Consider the following 19276-nt stretch of genomic DNA (forward strand, 5'->3'; position numbering starts at 1 on the left):
GTACAATGGTCTAACAAGGTTTCCTTGTTTTGTCTTCAGTCGGGGTGAGTGGTAACCTTAGACCCTACTTACTAGGCTAGAAAGTGTTTTCCTTTCACACACCTCAACAGGGCCTCCTTGCCTTACCTTCCTCTTTTTGGTGAGGCACATTAACCAGGGGCAAAGCTGATTATGAGGGATGGAGCCATCCTCCAGGCTAGCAAATCTGCTAATGCCTTGTAAGGCTACCTACCACAAGGTGTTCCTTGCTAATACTAGGGAGCCCTTTAGCCCTTAAAGACCCTTTGCGCTGAAAACTGAAGGAAAACAACAAACAAAAAGCAGGCACTCTGTGCTAAGGCCAAGAGGATCACAAATATACCGTTGTAAACAAACGGACTAGAGGATATCTGTGCCAGTAACCTCAGATCCGCCGTTGATCCGCCTCCGTTTCATTCGTTTTCGGGACAAGTGCAGAGTAGCTCGTGCCTTTGAAGCCTATGGCCTTTAGAGTGGCTTTAGTGTCAAAACTTAAAACAGGCCGAGGAGGGAGCCTGCCGGAAAGGTCATCGGCAAAGGTGACACTTAAGCTGCGTCCCATTCCGTCTGTCCTCCAGCCCTGCTAAATATGTTTCTAAAGCGCCATGTCCTAGAGGAACAGCATCCCCTGACCTCATTTCAAGAAGGTCAAGAAGATGACACTAGGAGGAGACATTTGAGTGACAAGACCTTGCTTTCAGACTCCACAGTGGGGTCCTGGTGCCTGGAATAAACAAAAGCAGAGGAAAGGAATGGGAACCAGCGTTGAGGGCCAGAGGACTGCATCCGAGGGTCGGGGTTGGTGGAGGTGGGTAGCTAGGACCCCTCCTTCGCTTCAACAAACACCAAGGCACCCTTCTGAAGCCTGGCTCTCTAGGTCTCTGGATTTTGCTCGGAAGAGCCTGCTAAGGTCTGCAGCGCAGGAAGCCCCCGTGGTACCAACAGGATCCCTTAGTGTGCACCGGGGCAGGCAGAGGCCTGCCGCTGTACACCACCCAGGCTGGCCTCAACCCCTGTGCCACCATGTCTGGCACTGTTTTGGCCTAAAGGAGGGGTCCATCAGCATCCAATCACATACAGTGCCTGTCGAATCTGGAGAGTGGGACTGAACTTTCTTGTGTTTGAGAAGGCTTTAGAGTGTAGAAAAAAAATCTCCACACGGACCTATCCGTTGGTATTGAGTACTGATAGCTGCCAAGGTTGGCAATTAGAAAAGACAAAAACAGCTTGAATCAGGAAACCAAAGAGGCATCCAGTCTTTTAAGACGCAAGGACTTCCTTGCTCTAAATTTCTCCCAGGGTTCCACAAAAGACGATGCTTGGATTTTTCTTTTGACTTAACTCATCCTGTTTCTGTTTCCAGAACCCCAGTGCAGTGGAACTCATCAGCCAAAACTGTAAGTAAGGGGGGAAAAAAACCCACCTCTTCTAAAGACTTTTAGCGAGCATTCAACTTGCTGTTACTAGATAAGGACTACGGCATTTTCTGTGCTGGGAACCCGAAGTTGTCACATAGGCCCATTATGTCTTAAATGCTGCCTGTGGCCCTGGAACAATGAGCTTGAGGCCCAGGAGCTAAAGCAGTAGGCAGCCCGCCAAGTTCAACACTGGCCAGTCTGAAGAGCAGGGCCTGCTGGGGGCTGCTTCCGGCTCTGCCTGAGATGCAGAGCAAAGATTTCCATGCTGGCTTTCCGCATGCACGTTCGACGATGGAGGCCCAGACCAGCGATGACCTGTAGTGACATTTTCCATGACACCCTTTGTTTTGTTTTCTGCTTGATAGTGTAACTTCGGGGGTTTCTTTTTTTGTAACAATCGCTTGGCAAGGATTACCGTTAGATGTCACGGGGGAGTCACTATACACAGCTGGATTCTCCCCCTGGGCGGACATCTCTTTTTCAAATGGAGCTTCGTGGGAATTAACTGGATTATTTGTGGAGGGACCCTTGGCTGCACAGCTGCTGGTCAGGTCAGTGCCTCGCTTGTGGAAATAAAAGAAGCTGCAGTGGAACCTTATGATGAGGTGCACAGGAATTTAAAAAATTGAATTTATGAATGGGAAACGCAGCGTGCCGGTGAGATGGCTCAGTGGTTAAGAACACTTCACTGCTCTGTCTGAGCTCTTCCCCGATCCACTGTCATGGTTAGTGACAGCTCCAAGAGCCCTGGCACCCTATTCTTGACGCTGGACACCTGTACTCATCTAAACATACAGACAGATACCCATATACAGGCATTAAAAAAACTTTTAAAAAAATGGACCACATATCACTTCATCTCCATCAGAACAACATTCTTATAAAGTGCTGTATTTTTCGCCCACATTTGCCCTTGTAGCAAACAGGCTCCTCTTCCAAGAGAGAAGCTAACTATCTCCTTTGGGGCACTTGGTGGCCAACGACCTGCCCTGAGCATCCAGTTTGTCATCTAGTACTGCACTCTCACTGCTGGGTTTGCAGGTCAGAGGAATACAGCCGTAGGTACTCACTCTATGGCAATCTCCAATACAATGCTTTCTGGGGGAGTTTGAAGATCAGCTTAAACGTTGACACTCGAAGTGTGGCAATGTTCCAGGCCTGTCCAGAGTGCCACTACCAAGAATTTATTTCCACTGGGACACGTTTGGTATACTTTCAAGAAGTTCTTTGCTATGATGGCTCGGAGTTTTGGGGAAGAGACAACTGCTGACTTTTGCCAGGAATAAAGTCTCCTTCTGATCCTCGAGCTTGGAAAAAGAGTGTCATTGACCCTCCTTAAACATGACTACTACTTGTGTTTATAGATAATTCATTGACTGGTTTTTTTGTCTTTTTGTTTGTGTGTGTGTGTGTGTGTGTGTGTGTGTGTGTGTGTGTGTGTGTTCCATCATCTAAACTACTGCACGGGTGCACTGGCAGAGCTCAGAAGACGTTTCCACAAGACTATGGAAAGGACTCACGTAGTCCAGTAGAGGAAGGAATATTATACAGCTCTAAAGAGAAATGAAGAATGGCTTCTTTCTATGCCACTGCGGAAGATTACAAGATTATGTTGCTAATATTTTAGGGCATGATTGTAAAAATTCAAAATGAAACAAGAGAACTAAACTAATTTAATTTTGCCCTAGGTGGATGGCAAATCCACTCGGGGAAGAAATTTTCAAGTGACCTTAGAGCATGAGAATCGACATGTGTGGTGGTAGTTGCCAGTAATTCCAGGATCTGGGAGATGGAAACAGGAAGATCAGAAGTCCAGGCTTAGTGTGGACCTCTTGAGACCCTTACTCAAAAACAACAAACAACAACAGCATAAATACGCAAAACAGGAAAAACTAGTGAAATAAATAAGGAGCATGAGAATTGACTAAAGAGCCTACATGTGGGTTAGTTATCTTCTTAGAACAAAAGAGAAAAAAAAAAAAAAGACCCACGAGTAACAAAAGCTTCAGCTCTTTCCAGTAATTGTATTCTTGAAAGTGTTGCTTTTGTCCTTGAGGCCGCTGCAAGTGCTTCCTGGGATAAAATAAGTAAGGAATTAGGCATCCTCTGGGCAGGGATTCCGAGAAGGGTTGGAGGTGGACCTGCGGTCCAGACAGAACAAAGTGACTGCAGCACACAGGTCATGTCTACTAGCCCGTTCACTCCTATCTTGTCACCACCCTTGCAGATGCTAACACCTAAATGCTATGTGCTAATATTAAGGAAGTGGAAAATCTACTCCCCTGAAGATCTTGTATTATTGGCAAAAGCATACATGATGGTCTGAATATGCTTGGCCCGGGTGTGTGTGTGTGTGTGTGTGAATATCAGAAGGTGTGGCCTTGTTGAAGTAGGTGTGGCCTTGTTAGAGGAACCGTGTCATTGTGGGGGAGGGCTTTGAGACCCTCCTAGCTGCCTGAGGGCACTCAGCCTTCTCCTGTTTGCATTCAGCTTAACTAGTTTTTTTGTTTTTTTTTGTTTTTTTTCCGGAGCTGGGGACCGTACCCAGTGCCTTGTGCTTGCTAGTCAAGCGCTCTACCACTGAGCTAAATCCCCAGCCCCCCTGTTTGCATTCAGAACCAGATGGGAAACTCTCAGCTCCTCCAGCCTGCCTAAGTGCTGCCATGCTTCCCGCCATGATGGACTGAACCTCAGGACCAATAAGCCAGCCCCAATTAAATGTTGTCCTTTATAAGAGTTGCCTTGGTCATGGTGACTCTTTGCAGCAATGGAAAGCCTAAATAAGACAGTACAACTAGAAATTTATTGTGAAAATTGAGAGAGCTTGTTAGACGCTCCCTTCTCCCATATGTTTTAATTTCAAGTAGAAAATTTGCCCGCAAATGTGATCTGTAGCCATCTTGCTGGGAGTCATATATGCAAAGAAGTGTCTCTTGCTGTTCACTGGACCCAGTCCTCCTTTTCCTCTTGCTCCCTCAGAGCTGCATGGATGGCTGGGCTCAGTCTGGCTGTACATGGCCTGGCCTGGCAATGCTATCAGGTCTTTCGGTGGGGGGTATGTCTACGTAGTGACTGCAGCTAAGTTTGCTTGGCTTACAAGGGCTGTTGCTTTTCCTGACTGAGGAGCTGTGATTGAATTTATATATTTTTATGACTGCAGGCTTATTTCCTGATTTTCCAGGTTTAAAGAAACTATTAAAAATAATAAACTTCCTTATTCTCTTTTGATTGACTCTGGGGTGACAATAGAATACAGAACAGCTGTTCAGCGAGGCAGGAATGACTAACTTCTGGCCTACTGTGGACGGTGATAAAGCCCTTGACCGCTAGAAAATGAAGTTGCCCTTGTGACAAACACTCACCTAACCTTTGCGTTACCTACTGGCACAATGGTTCACCTTTTGGGGTGAGGAATCACAAGATAATAAACTGAGTGACTTGGAATCAGGAGAAACAAGCCAGGAGTGGAATGTCTTAGTTGTATGGTCTCATAGGCACTCCATCCTATATCTACAAGGTCTCTGGGTTCCACCAGCGCTGAATATATATATATGTGTGTAAATATATACTTTTCCATATATATATAAAATTTGAACAACTAAGGACTTCCTGTCTGTAAGGGGCCTTGGATCTGTCCTTCAGTCATTGAGGCAAGTTGTAGTGATAAATCTGATCTATGTCATTTCTCGCCCTGCTCTTCCTCAAGTGGACCCCTTGATAGCTCTCTGCCTCACTGAAAGTAAAATGTTCAGGCTGGATGTGGTGGTACATAACCATAACCTTTGAATTTGGCAAGTAGAGGCAAAAGGACCAGGAGATTGGCATAATACATCTTGGATCAGCCTGGGCTACATGACAGTCTGCCTCAGTGAGTGGTGTTTGGGGAGTGAAAATTTAGCATATTTCCTGTATACCGTTTTGTGAGTGGATGTGATTTTCTCAACTTGGGTGGGGTCAGCTCGAATGTCTTCCCGGGGATGGGATTTACGGAAGGGCTCTAGAGAATGCTGCGGCACACCTCAAGAAAACTGTAGAAGACGGATGTGTTGTGAGAAATGCTTGAGGAAGGGGAAAGACAGACAGGTGGAGAAGAGAGGCAAGGGGAGAGTTTGGGGTGAAGAGAGAGCTTAGACCTGTGCAGATAGTTTCCCATGTTAGGAAGCAGTAAGCTGAATTTAGCGGCTAAACCATTAACATCTAATCTGGGCAGTTAAGCAAAACCAATGTGTAGCCATGATGGTACCGACCCGAAGTCTGACATTCAGGAAGCTGAGGCAAAGGCGATCATGAGGTTAAGACCAGCTTGGGCCAAATAACCAAACTCGATCTTAAGAAAAACAATTGATCCTAGGGGTGGGAGGGAGGGGGAGGGGCCCAGTTAAAAAAATCTGCAAGACTGAGGGTCTGAGTTTGATCCCCAATACAGAGGGAAAGAGCAAGGCTTAGTGGCATTCACTTGCAATCCCAGCATGAGATTCGGAGAGACAGGAGGACCCTTGCAGCTCACCAGCCATGAAGCCTCAACTATTCAGCGAACTCCAGGTCCCAAATGAGAGGCCCTCTCTCAAAAGCAAAATGAGGGCTAAAGATTGTTCAGTAGGTAAAGACACTTGTCTGGAACCTACATGATGGAAACAGAGAACCGACTTCTTAGGTTATCCACTGTCTGCCACACATGCCTTGTGAAAAGTGTGCCTGTGTGTGCAAGCACGCATATTCATACACAAAAAAGTAAATGTTTTAAAAGTGGATTGCACATGAAGGTGATTTCTGACCTTCATGTCTATGTTGTATACACCACACACATACCTTCTCTCTCTCTCTCTTCTCATCCCTCTCTATGCCTCCCTCTGTCTCTTTTTTTAACACACACCTACACTAACATGTACATACTCATGTCACACATCCACCAATGCATGACACCCAAATGTCTTACACACATACTTACATACACACCTACAGATGAGACAAGCGCACACTCAGATTATAATTTAAAGCGGTAGAAAGTTGACAGCGAATCACGTGGGGGATTTTCATCTATGGTTCGGAACCTAGATAGGGAAAAACTGGTCACTAATTGCAAGTAGAGAGGTGTGATAAATGTAACACCAGGGAGAGTGAATGCAGCCCAAAGTGGGTGGTAAACTCCATCTAAGGCTAAATACCGGCACGAGACAGTCAACAAGTACTGTAAGGGAAAGTTGAAAAGAACTTTGAAGAGAGGGTTCAAGAGGGTGTGAAACCATTAAGAGGTAAACGGGTGGGGCCTGAGCAGTCCGCCTGAAGGATTCAACCCGGCCTCGCGCTGGTGGACGGTGTGAGGCCGAGGTAGCTCCTCTTTGGCTCTTAGTAACAGGTCTGGAGGAGAGAAGTCTAGAGAAGGTGCAGATATTGACAATGCAACTTTCAGGTCCAGGACTCCAATCAGGTTAGCAGCAAAGTCCTTGGGTAGAGCCAAGGCAGGAGAAATACTTTGGCTGAAGAGAAATTCGAAGTACCAAGTCAGGAAAACAGGAGGAAAGTAACATGGCGGCGGTGAAGGGGAAAGCAGGAAGTAGAGACAGAGGTGATTGAAAGGACAATCACTGAGCGTAGAACAGCAAATGGTAACTTCTTTTTCCAAACAGTAACTTCTTAATGGGGAACTATCAGCAAAAGACTGTGGCGCATATAACCTTTCCTAGAGGTCAGAAGATCAAGCAGAGGTTCTGAGGATGATTCCCCAAACCTACCAGGTAGATGTGCACTGTGATATTCACATTCAGAGGACACTTGGGTCACTAACGAGTCCTTCAGCCGCTGGCTGATTCTTCCAGGGCACCAACCCCTTGACTTTAGAAAACTGTATTTGGGGCTTGAAAGGAGGTCAGCATGGAGGTGCTCCTCTGAAAGCCAAGTCCACTGGGGAACAAGGCAGATTAAAACAAGAGAGGTGCATCATGCCCGAGGGTCTCAGTTTTCTCCAATGGTAACAGAAAGCATTGGATAATTTCATAATGACTTTTCATGTAACCTCTTTAAAGATGCATAACTGACACTACTAACCAAACTATTATGTGGAAACCCACATGAGTGGTTCAGGATCTCGTGTAGAATCAGCCTTGCTTTTTTATTCTTTCTTAATGTCCGTGCCTTTTAGGAAGCATTTTGCCATTAACCCATCAACCTTCCATGAGCCAAGCTTCATTAAGGAAGTTTCAGAATGCTTTGGCCTCCACAGAGTGGCGGTGCAAGGCACCTGGGTCATCTCCAGCAAAACGGAGCCAAGTCATTACATACACCATACACCAAGAGTGTGGGTGGCTGTTTTGAAGTGCTCTATGTCACAAATGAGATCTTCACAGACAGATTCAAAGAGTATTTACTCTGGCTACTGTGGTGCATTTCCTGACTGATCCTTTCTTATTTGCTTCAGGATTTCAGAGAGATGAATTGCTCGGTGTGCTTCTCCCAGAAAGAATGAAGTCGTTAGGGAGGAACTTCATAGCTGTGATTCAGGTCCGTCCCAAAGCTTTCTTTTCCTAAAAGGTTGCCATCATTACCGTCTTATTAGGACAAGCCCCCTACACATTCTGGGAGAAAAAAAATCATAACACATTGTCTTAGGGTCTCATCGCTGTGAAGAGACACCACGATACCGCGAGACACCAACTCTTATAAAGGAAAACGTTTCATTGAGGCTGGCTTACAGTTTCAGGGGTTTAGGCTGCTATCGTCATAGCCGGAAGCTTAGCAGCATGCAGGCAGACATGGTGCTGGAGGAGCTGAGAGGTCTACATCTTGATCCACAGGCAGCAGAAGGAGACTGTGTATCACAGTGGGTGTAGCTTGAGCAGAGGAGACCTCAAAGTCCACTTCCACAGTGATTTACTTCCTCCAACAAGGCCACACCTACCCAACAAAGCCACACCTCCTAATAGCGCCACTCCCTATGGGCCAAGCATTCTAACACGAGTCCTTAGAACACTAAGAAAGTCTAACTTGGGGAAAAGAAAATAGGTCGATGGAAGAAGAGGGCAGGGGAGGAAAGGCATGGGGGGAAGAAAGAGGAGGAGAAGCAGCCAGAGAATTATTTAACTCGAGAGCCATATTGGGAAAGCTGCTGCTCCAGCCTAACGAAGACGGGGACACCTTCAAAGTGCACTTCTTATTATAGAACCGTTAAGTAGTACTTCACTCACAGCTGCAGGCAATCGCGCTACCACGGGGCTTTAGCCCCAGCCACTCACAGCTCTATAGCAACCTGCTCATTCCACAAGCATTTACCGAGCTTCCGTGATACACGACATCGCCTCGACTTAGGGAAATCCTGTCTGTCTGGGGTTCCAAGTCTGTTTCTATTTCAAAGAAGGAAGTGATTACTCCTTCCAAGCCCTTAGGATCTATTCCACTTAACATTTGCCCTTGGAAAGGAAACAAATCTGAATGTAGCATCCTTAGCTCGTTAGCTTGCCATCACCAATGACAAAATACTTCAGACATCAACTTAGACAACGGAAGGCTCATTTTAGTTCATAATCTTAAAGATTCCCATTTATGATCATTTGGCCCCATTGCTTTTTTGGACATGTGTGGAGGTAATACACCATGTTGGGAGCACATGGCAGAAGAAGCTGCTTCTATCACAGCAGCCAGAGAGCAAAAGAGAGAAATAGACTGCGGGAGGGACAGTTGAGCGGCAGAGTGAGTACTCCTGCCCTCAGGAGGACTGGAGTTAGTGTCCAGCTCCTGTGTTGGGCAGCTTACAGTTGACTGGAACTCTAGCTCCATGGGATCCAACCTCTCTGGGCTCTGTGCATGTCCTTTGTGCACACATGCATAATTAAAATAATTAAAACTCTTGTAAAGAAAAAGAGAAGTGGGAAGAATTCAGAGTCCTGATATCCCCTTCAGGGGCACATTCAATTACTAAACTTCCTTTTGCTGAATATCACAGGCTAGAGGCCAATCCTTCAACATACAAACTTCAGGGACACTCAAGATCCAAACTAAACAAATGCACATACATGTATTTAGTCTGTGAAATTTGTCTGTGAATAATTTCCCTTCGGCCTTCAGTACTGGAAGATCGAGATTGGTGATGCCGTTTAGAAGAGGCCCAATCTTTAAATATATAGTCTGAAATATTTACATGCAGAATAATGTGACATCTGGAATTTCCTCCCCGATAATCTTGGGGAGTCAGAGGGACACTGAGGGAATGGAATCAGTCAGAGTTGGTCATCGAGTATTAGATGACAGACAGGAGTAATCTGCCATCTGTCTGATGAATCAGTGCTTGACGACGTCCACAGAGAGCACTGCTTTTGGATGCTCAATGCAATATTATTCCTGTGTTGCCTGGATTGATATTCAACTCTGAGTAATCCTCCTGCCTCTGCCTCCAGAGTACTAATGAGGCCACCACACTTGCCCATAGTTAACACTTTCAAACTACCACATAATGCAGAGTGCATTTCAAGACTGGTCTCAGTGTTTACAACACACATGAAAGGCAGATAAATGCACTTTATGGAATAAGAGCAGTCCCTGGCCAGACGAGGCTGGAAAGGAATTTTAACCCTATGCCTGAAGAAGCAGACATGACTTTTAAAATCAAAACTGTGATCCTTGTGACAATGGATCCATACGAGATAGCACTGGGGATAATTTATAAAAAGTGTTTCCATAGCAAAGAAGAGAGACGATGAAGTCTCAATCATTTAACTGAACTAAACTGGGATAAAAATAAACAAAAGTGTTTGGTGAGCCATACTGAACATTTGGTGTCCACAAGGAAACAAAAACACTCTGCGTGTTGAGACAGAGGATACAGGACAAACAATGCATTCCCTGACGGGAAAGTGGGGACTGTGAGCTGTCACTCTTCATGTTTGGGTAGGATCCCCCATGCACTTGCAGACCATATGTTTTGACAACCTGTTCATGTCTGCCTACTCCCAGACGTGACATGACTGCTGCGCTCTTGAACGCACAACAGCTGTAATTCCATGCACAATGTCTACATGTGAGTGGGACGTGAAGGGGCTCATGGAGCCCATCCCCTCACTGAGACTTATACATAATGAATGCTTAGTGAGGAGGAAACCACTTTCTTCAGTGGTGTAGCCCCTAGTAAGGTGCCTAAGTTCTTGCTAACAACACTGTCTTAGGATTTTATTGCTATGAAGACACACCATGACACCAGCAACTCTTACAAAGGAAAGTATTTCCTTGGGCTGGCTTACAGTTTCAGAGGTTCAGTCCATTTGCTCCATGGCAAGAAGCATGGCAGCATTTAGGTAGACATGGTGCTAAAGGACGAGCTGAGAGTTCTGTGTCTGGATTGGTAGGCAGCAGGAAGTGAACGGAGACACACTGACACCTCAAGGCCATCCACTAGTGACACACCTATTCCCCAAGACCACATCTCTTAATAGTGCTACTCTCTATGGACAGAGAGGGCCTATTTCTACTCAAACCCTACAAATTCTAATAAAACTCACTGAGAGTCTCTCTCTCTCTCTCTCTCTCTCTCTCTCTCTCTCTCTCTCTCACACACACACACACACACACACACACACACACACACACACACACACACACCACAAAACTGGCATGGAAACAGAAGGAAGGAGGAAGAGTTTAGCAGAAGTGGCAGGAGAACAAGAAAGGATAAAGGAGGGGTTGGGTGTGAATTTGATCAAAATACATTGTGTACATGTATGAAAATGTCACAGCAAAGCACATTTTATATATTAATACGTTATTACAATGTTTAAGTATGTGGATTCCATAACCACAGGAGTATAGGTTGTAGAACATTGTCTATACATAGCTGATTGGAAAATTCAAATTATAATCAATTTCGATGCCTTGGAATATCTACATTTCTGGTATGTTCTCTGTATTCGACAAATATTTATTGGTTGCTTAGTATTCTCCAAGCACTTTGGGGAGATGAATAAAAAGGAAAAAAAAATACCCGAAGCTCAAGAAGCTTATATTCCAATAAAAATTTCAGACAAAACAATAAATCAGAGATGCGTTCAAGAGTAAAAGCAAACAGAAGTTGAATATATACAGGAATGGATAAGTTTTTTGTTGTGGCTGCTATGGCAAAATAAAACTTAATGTGGGATGGGTTTCTCTTCGCTCACAGTTTGGGGTTATGTTCCATCACAGTGGGGAAGGCACGACAGGAGGAACACAGCGAGAGTTGTTACCTAGAACCCACGATCAGGAAGCAGGGAACAAAGAATGATATTCTCAGCTCACTTTCTCCTTCTGACACAACCCAAGACCTCGGCCTGTGGAATGGTACTCACATCAAAATTTAGGACAGGTTTTTTTCCTACCTTAGTGAACCCAATCTTGGTGCAGCGAGAGATGTTTCGGTGGGTAAAGGCACTCGCAACCGAACAAGATGATTTGTGGGGATTGAGCAGTGGGAGGAGAGAACCAGCTCCCATAAATTGTTCTCCAACCTGCATGTGCCCACTGTCTTTTGCATGTGCACCAAATAGAAAACTAAATGTTTATAAAAGTAGTTTCTAAATGTACCCAATCTAAGCACCTCCTCATGGGCATGCCCAGATGTGTTTGTTTCCTAGGTGATTGTAGATGTTGTAAAGTCAACTATTTGAACCGTTACCCAAGATTCATGAAACAAACAAACAAACAAAACCCTATGCTGAACAAAGGATCACACAGGCTCGAAGCCTACAAGGTGGGTTTGTTAGTATCCACCTCACTCGACTCTGGGTTCAGAGCTGCATGTGATCCTGTGTAGTCTAACTACACAGAGCTCCTTGCCCAGCCGTTCCAGGCCTTTGTGCTCATCTCCTGAAGCCCAGCCTCATCTTGTCAATTCTCTATGCTCTTGCTCTTCAGATCTCTTCCTCTTCGACATTTTCTTCACATATTTGCACTTTTCCTGCTGTCTGAAAGGGTTTTCAAACCTTCTGTTTTCTCTCGCACACCTTTGTACATCATATTTCCTCTTTGCAGCTAACCCTGCCCCTTAGCCCTTGCAGTGCTGGGGATTGAACTCAGATCCCATCATCTGGTGCCCAAGTCTTCTGCTGAGCTGGATACCGTGCCCTATTCTTACTTTTTATTTTGGAGCAAGTTGTGTCCGCTGGATTTACACTTATGCCAGAAAGCGTTCATGAACCCGGAAAGACCACCAAGGATCTGACTCTGAGGCAATCACATTAGGGTCTCTTTATTCAAGCTCAAGCTTAGGCCTATTCACCGCTGACCCTGATGCAGGAGGATAGCTTGGTGAAGAACCCTGGAACTTTCATCGGGACAAGGTTTTCTAGGAAACGGGAGCATATGAGGGAGGTATCCATCCTGGCAAGCATCAAATTGAATGACTATTGCAAGCCGACAGGTGAGTGTTCTGAAGCCGACAGTGAACACTCACAGACGGTCTGAAAGTACAACTCAATCAGACTAATCTTTGATTGACAGTTGCTAGGAAGTTGCTAGGAAGTCCCTCTGGGGTATGGACTGAGGATACATCATGGGGCCCTTCCTGGTACTCGGTGCAGCTTCAGTCTCACCTTCCCAAGCGGTTAGGATTCCAGGTGTGCGCCACCACACCCTGCGGTTTGTGACACTGACATCCTATAACTGCCGCCATCTTCCCTCCGTGTCTTCAGGGCACCCACCCCACAGAGCTGCTGGATAAACGGGCGCATGCGTGCGCATCTCTTGTTTAGCTTCCCATAGTTTTGGCTCTTTGATCACTGTGTGGTGTTTTGCATTCAATAATCTGTCTTTCATGTGCAACATTTCAGAAACTTTAAAAAAAAAAAACTTCACTTTCAGGATCCTCAACTTTATTTTATAATGTTTTTTTTTCTATTAGAGAGAAATTCTGACCTTGGACTTTAGCGCAGTAGGGAATGATACATTATCTCAGGCATTTAGAAATAACCGTTATTTCTCCTAATTTTGCTTAACTTTCAAAATAAGCAAACAGAACTTTCTCAAAAGCTGCTTCCTCCCAGCAAGTACCCTCTCTTCTGTGCCCCAGTTTCCCAACTAGTAGAGTGAGGTTGGTGATGACACCCTCTTCTGAATTGTTATAAGGATTGAATGGGTTAGTACTTAGTATGTAGTGTAGAAAAGTCAATAGAGAATTGATATGAAAAAAATGTAGTTGTGTCCTTTGCTTCTGAATGGTGGCACTCTAGCTGTTGCCCGTGTTCCCCTTCCTAAAAAATGCTATCGCATTAGTAAAACTTGTGCATAAACAAATTGCATTTGTTTATGTGTGTGTGCAGACCCAACTCCACCATGAATAAACAGAAAACAACTTTCATGAGTTGCCTTCTTCTTTCCACTCCACGAGTTCCGGTGGATGAGCTTAGGTCGTCAGGCTTGAGAGTGAGCACATTCACCCATTGGGCCACTCACTGGCCCCAGACTACTCTCTTAACCTACACGGCAATCATGAAATCTGCATTGGTTGGGACCAGGTCCTCTGCACATATCTTGTGGTTGTTTAGCTTGGGTTTTTGTGGGACTCCCAGCAATGAGAAAGTGTCTCAGTCTTTTACATGGGACCCATTTCCTCCTACTGGGTCGCTTCATTCAGACTTGACAAGAGAGTTTATGCCTAGTCTTATTGCCATGTTTGGTTTACATCCCTGGGAGACCTGCTCTTTTCTGAAGGAAAATGGAGGAGTAGTGGGGGAATGGGGAGGCAAGAGGAAGAGTGGAAGGAAGGCTGAGATTAGGATGTATTGTATGAGAGAAGAATAAATATAAAGAAAAATGATGGCTTTATAACACTAACATGTAAAGGATCTTAGTGTCTGCCTATGACCCTCAAACACTTCAGACTCAGATGTATACATGCATACCTACATGCATACATGCACGCATGCATACATACATGTAGTGACAATTTCAGAAACTGCTAAATCAGGATAAAGTGAGCATAGGCTTGGTTGTAGTGGTCATTTGACTTTTCAGAAATCATTTTAAACTCAAACATTTTTCAAATGACAGCCTGTTATGCTATCACATGCCTGTAGCCCCAGGACTTGGGACGTAGAGGCAGAAGGATCAAGGATAGCCTTAGCTACCTAGCAAGTTCCAGGTCTCCGAGGTTACAAGAGACCCCATCTAAAGAGCGTGTGGGAGTCTTCGAAAAGGAGAAAAAAAATTAAAAATCTAAAAATTTTAAAATTAAAACTATATTAGAAATATATTGCAAAGTATAATAATCCTTTTTCATTTTTATTACTGATGCAGTCATTCTGAGGCCCAATTTCAGAATGGCCATGGCACGGCATAGCTCAGGCTGGCCTTAAATTCCTCCTCCTCCTGCCTCAGCACCCCTGAGTGCTGGATTTTTAGCTTATGCCTGCTCATCCAATCTCCCTACTCCCTGTCTAAGATCTCAGGGTTTCTCAGGATTCCAACGGATAGCTTGAGAAGCCAGCTAGGGCTCCTACAGTCATCACTCTGAAATGCCATGATCTCTGGACCCCTTTTCTAGGGAAGGATTCTTGGCTTCGATCTCTGCCCCAGTGTCACTGTACCTGCATGACTGACAGTCTCATAACATCAATGACAATCTCCTTGCCACCTATCCAGAGCACAGACTTAGGCTAACATCAGAGAGGAGTGTCGAAAACAGTGCCTCTCCCCAGAGATGATGGTGTGGTACAGCATTAGACAGTGTGGACATCAGGAGACCTCGGTAGCTCAGTATCTGCCATGCTGGCCCTATTACAACCATTGTGTTATCCGGTTGGAATTGCTGTTTTCTTTACTGTTTTGCCAGCCTAACTCCTGTTTTCCCCAACATCCAGCATCTTCCACCTTTTGTTCCTTAACTTTAACGTGACAAGTCCCTACCTTAGAAATTATATATATTGAGCCAGTGAGCTAGCTGTGCGTAAAAGAACCTGCCACCAAGTTTGACAACCTGAGTTTGATCTGTGGGACACATGATAGAGGTGAACTGACTTCCGCAGGTTTTCCCCTGCCCTCCACATGCTGGTCCGGAGTGCTCCACCATGTACGCACACACGTAGAGTATCATTAAATAAAAATTAAAAGAATGAAAACCTTTCGTGGTATGTATATTGAGTAGATCATCAATGACCATGCCTTTTATAAATCAACCCAGAGTGGAAAACAACTTTTCCCTCTACTCTTCAGCCTCAGATATCTGTCTTCTTTCCCAGTGCTGGGCTCTGTTGACAACTTCCTATGAAAGGTGGTTTTGTTTGTTTTTAATCTTTCGGGTTTTTTTTTCATATAAAATCTAATTCATGGAAGCATCTACAGGAAGTTGTAGCAAAACTTTACCTGTTTTATATATTGCATGTTTTCTTATGTAGTCTAAGGAAGCCTTAAACTCCTCTTTCTCCTACTTGTGCTTCCTAAGTATTGGGCTCATAGCTGTGTGCTACTATGCCCGGTAATAAAGATATGTTAAAATGGTTCTACATACTTTATATGTACACACGCACATGTACTGGTACTAACATCATGTTTCTCATGTCAACTCTTAACCATACACTTAGATATTGTTGCTTCCTTTTTTTTTATTGGGTTTTTTTTTTTTTTGTATACATTTCAAATGTTATTCCCTTTCCCGGTTTCCCAGCCATAAGGCCCCTATCCCATTCCCCTTCAGTTCTTGTATAAGGCTGTTTCCCCTCCCCAACCACTCCCTTTCCGCCTCCCCACCCTGACATTCCCCGGCACTGGGTGTGGGGAGGGGGAGTGGGTGGGCCCAGCCTTGGCAGGATCAAGAGCTTCTCCTCCCACTGGTGCCCAACAAGGCCATCCTCTGCTACATATGCAGCTAGAGCCATGGGTCTGTCCATGTGTGGTCTTTGGATAGTGATTTAGTCCCTGGGAGCTCTGGTTGGTCGGTATTGTTGGACATTGTTGCTTCCGTAATCTGAATTCCTCCACTTTATTGTTCTGACACGTCGTCGGTAAGTAGTCAGATCAGAGGGCCTCGCTTAAGTTTCTCTGGTCTCCTGCTCTGAAGATGAACTCTGCAATGACTGTCCTTATGTCTGTGTCTCTGTGCATGTAAGAATCCATTTGAAAAGAGAATCGGTGACACAGAGAATTGCATTTGAAATTCTCCTCAGACTTTATGTATCCCTGAGGCATCCTGAGCAAGAGCCTTCACTGCACAGCCTGCTGTGCTGTTGGTTTTTTGTTTATGTACTGCAAGCTTTTATTTAAATACTAAGTAGCTTTGGCAGTCACAGACAAGTTAACTCTCACAGAGCCCCACATAGTCAGGCCTCACTTCTCTGAAAACTGGGTGGGGTTGGGGTTGGGAGCTGTCGAATCCAAGTACCCTGCACTATCAAGTATTATAAACACTATCCATTTCCTCTTAAAATCAGAGAAAGAAGGAAAAGAAATCCCGAACTTTCATGACGACATGAGCCCAAGGTGCTTCCTTTCTCGTGAGCTTTCTGGAACGGAACAAACCCTGGCATCTTTCTAAGGGTTCCTTTTTTGCTTTAAGAAAACAGAACAGTGAAAGCATGGTGCCCATCCTGGTGATCTCAGCCTTCTTGGGGTGGAGGTAGAAGGATCAGGAGTTTAAGGTCATCTTCAGATATATAAGAGTTTGAGGCCAACCTGGGGTGCACAAGAACTTGTCTTAGAAACGAACAAAACCTTGAAATGAGAAGAAAAAGAAGGAGGAAGCACATCAAAACAATTACACACAGTGAAAAGCTCTGAGAGATGGAGAAAAGATCAGAGTTCATACGATGACGATACAGCAAAAACAAAATTAGAAGCGTGTTTAAAATTCAAATTAGAATTCCGATTTTATTGCAAAAAGGTGGATAGCAGGTGTGGAACAAACATGGGAGCCACTAATATACCCCACCAGCGTTGGCCCTACTTGGCCATGGAGGGTTCTATGTCTGTATATGTGCTTGTTTAAGAACACAGTGTTCAAGAACAGATAGCAGGCCAACTGTTTATAAACAGATCTTCCCAAGTTCCAAGAATCTTCTGGCAAAATATCTTACATCATCTTGGAAGCTCGGGTTTTCAAGAACAGGTTAATTAGCTGAAGGCTGGCCCAGAGGAGAGCTGCTAAGAGCTGCACGTGCATGTCACGAGGTAATGAAAATGAATGTCTGAAGGCCATTCTGCATTCAGCCTCAGGCTGGGCGGGCGTGCTGACACAGGCCTGTAATCTCAGCTCTCAAGGCTGAGCCGGAGAGGAAGTTTAAGGGTGGTCAGAGCTACTTGGTAAAAACTGTCTAACTAAAGACTGGGGAGGGGGCAGGGGTGGGGGTGGGTACACAGCCTCGGGAGAGAAAAGTCCTGCTAAATGGTTCATCATGGTCTCTCCTTCCAGCTCAGGTCAACCAGAGGAAAGGTACTAGGTGGATCTCTGTTTTGTTTGTTTGTTTAAGAAAGTTTTTTTTGCATTTTTTTTTTTTTTTTGGTTCTTTTTTTCGGAGCTGGGGACCGAACCCAGGGCCTTGCGCTTCCTAGGTAAGCGCTCTACCACTGAGCTAAATCCCCAGCCCCTTTTTTTTGCATTTTTAAAATTTTATTATTGTGTGTATGAGTGGGTGGGTGGATATGATATGGTTAGGGAGGGTGTGGATGTAGAGACGAGAAGATAACTCGCTGGAGTTGATCCCCTCAACTTTTACGTGGATTCTAGGGATTGGATATAAGTTGCCTTTTTACCTGTTGAGCATCTTGCCAGCCTCCGCGGAAACTTATGAAAGTAGTTCATCTGCTTCTCAGAAGTGAGCATGGCTTTGTGGGCTCACGTTGTCCTGCCTGCCTGCATCTCAGTTCATCATGAACCATAGTGACTGACTGGTGAGAGCCCCCGAGGTCCGTGGATTAGGATGTCCCTATCCACAGGTGAGCTCCCAGCACTGTGGCTCACTTCCTGACACCCTGGACAAGCACCATCACCCCAAGAGAAGGTGGAAGGCTGATGCCAGACACACCTTCATTCCGCGTTATCCTCCTTCTACACTCACTTAGGCTTTCTGTGACTCCTAACTCTAGCCTTCTCTCGTCTGGAACGCCCATCTTCCTCTCCCTCCCACTCCTTTCTCTTCTTGGAGACAGAATCTCGTTCGTGTCCCAAGCTGGATCCAGTGCTCAGGTGCTAAGGGCATGGTGTGGACCACGATATACATACAGCCAGCTGAGGTGTTTGCTTCCAGGTCAGACGGTCTCACCTTGTTTCTGCTGCTAAGCCAGTGGCTGACCCCGGGCGCCTTGTCATTCTGTAGAAGACCTAGCTGCTAGTTACGTAAAACCAAAGGAAGCGAACCCTGCTGTGAAAAGACCTAAAGCTCGTACGCACCTGATGAAAGCAAAAATTACACAGAAGGCATGCAGACAGAAGCTGTCTGTAAGACAGAAACTAGGCCACCAGTAGAAGCCTGCATTCTGTTGTGTATTTTTTTTTTTTTCCGGAGCTGGGGACCGAACCCAGTGCCTTGTGCTTGCTAGGCAAGCACTATACCACTGAGCTAAATCCCCAACCCGTGTATTTTTTTAAAATGCATAATTTGTTTTGCTCTGTTTTGGTGTTTTTGAGACAGGGTCTTTCTTTTGTCCCCTTAGGTGTCCACAGACTCCCTTAGAGTGCTGAGCATTTAGGCTTGAGCCACTACACCCAGCCTAAACTGTTTAAGAATCAGGTGAATCTATTATCCACAAAATATAATAACAAATGATAAATACGTCCATAAAAATGTTTGCAAGTTAAAGCAGCATTTTTGATAGTTAAAGTAGAGGAGGTTTAGTCTGTGTATATGCTTGCCTTAAGAGAAAAGAACTTTGTCTAGAAGAGAGAGATGTGAGCT

At 45.0% G+C, this 19276-nt stretch overlaps 1 long non-coding RNA gene across 1 annotated transcript; it reads left to right on the forward strand.

Annotated features, from left to right (window-relative positions):
- Nucleotides 1–468: 468 nt before the first annotated feature.
- On the forward strand, nt 469–2804 carry LOC134483816 (uncharacterized). Its single transcript, XR_015645245.1, has 2 exons — nt 469–557; nt 1382–2804. It is a non-coding gene; the product is annotated as an uncharacterized LOC134483816 (long non-coding RNA).
- The last annotated feature ends 16472 nt before the right edge of the window (nt 2805–19276 follow it).

The sequence above is a fragment of the Rattus norvegicus genome, chromosome 20 (assembly GCF_021556685.1).
Source record: "Rattus norvegicus strain SHRSP/BbbUtx chromosome 20, alternate assembly SHRSP_T2T, whole genome shotgun sequence".
NCBI lineage: Eukaryota > Metazoa > Chordata > Mammalia > Rodentia > Muridae > Rattus > Rattus norvegicus.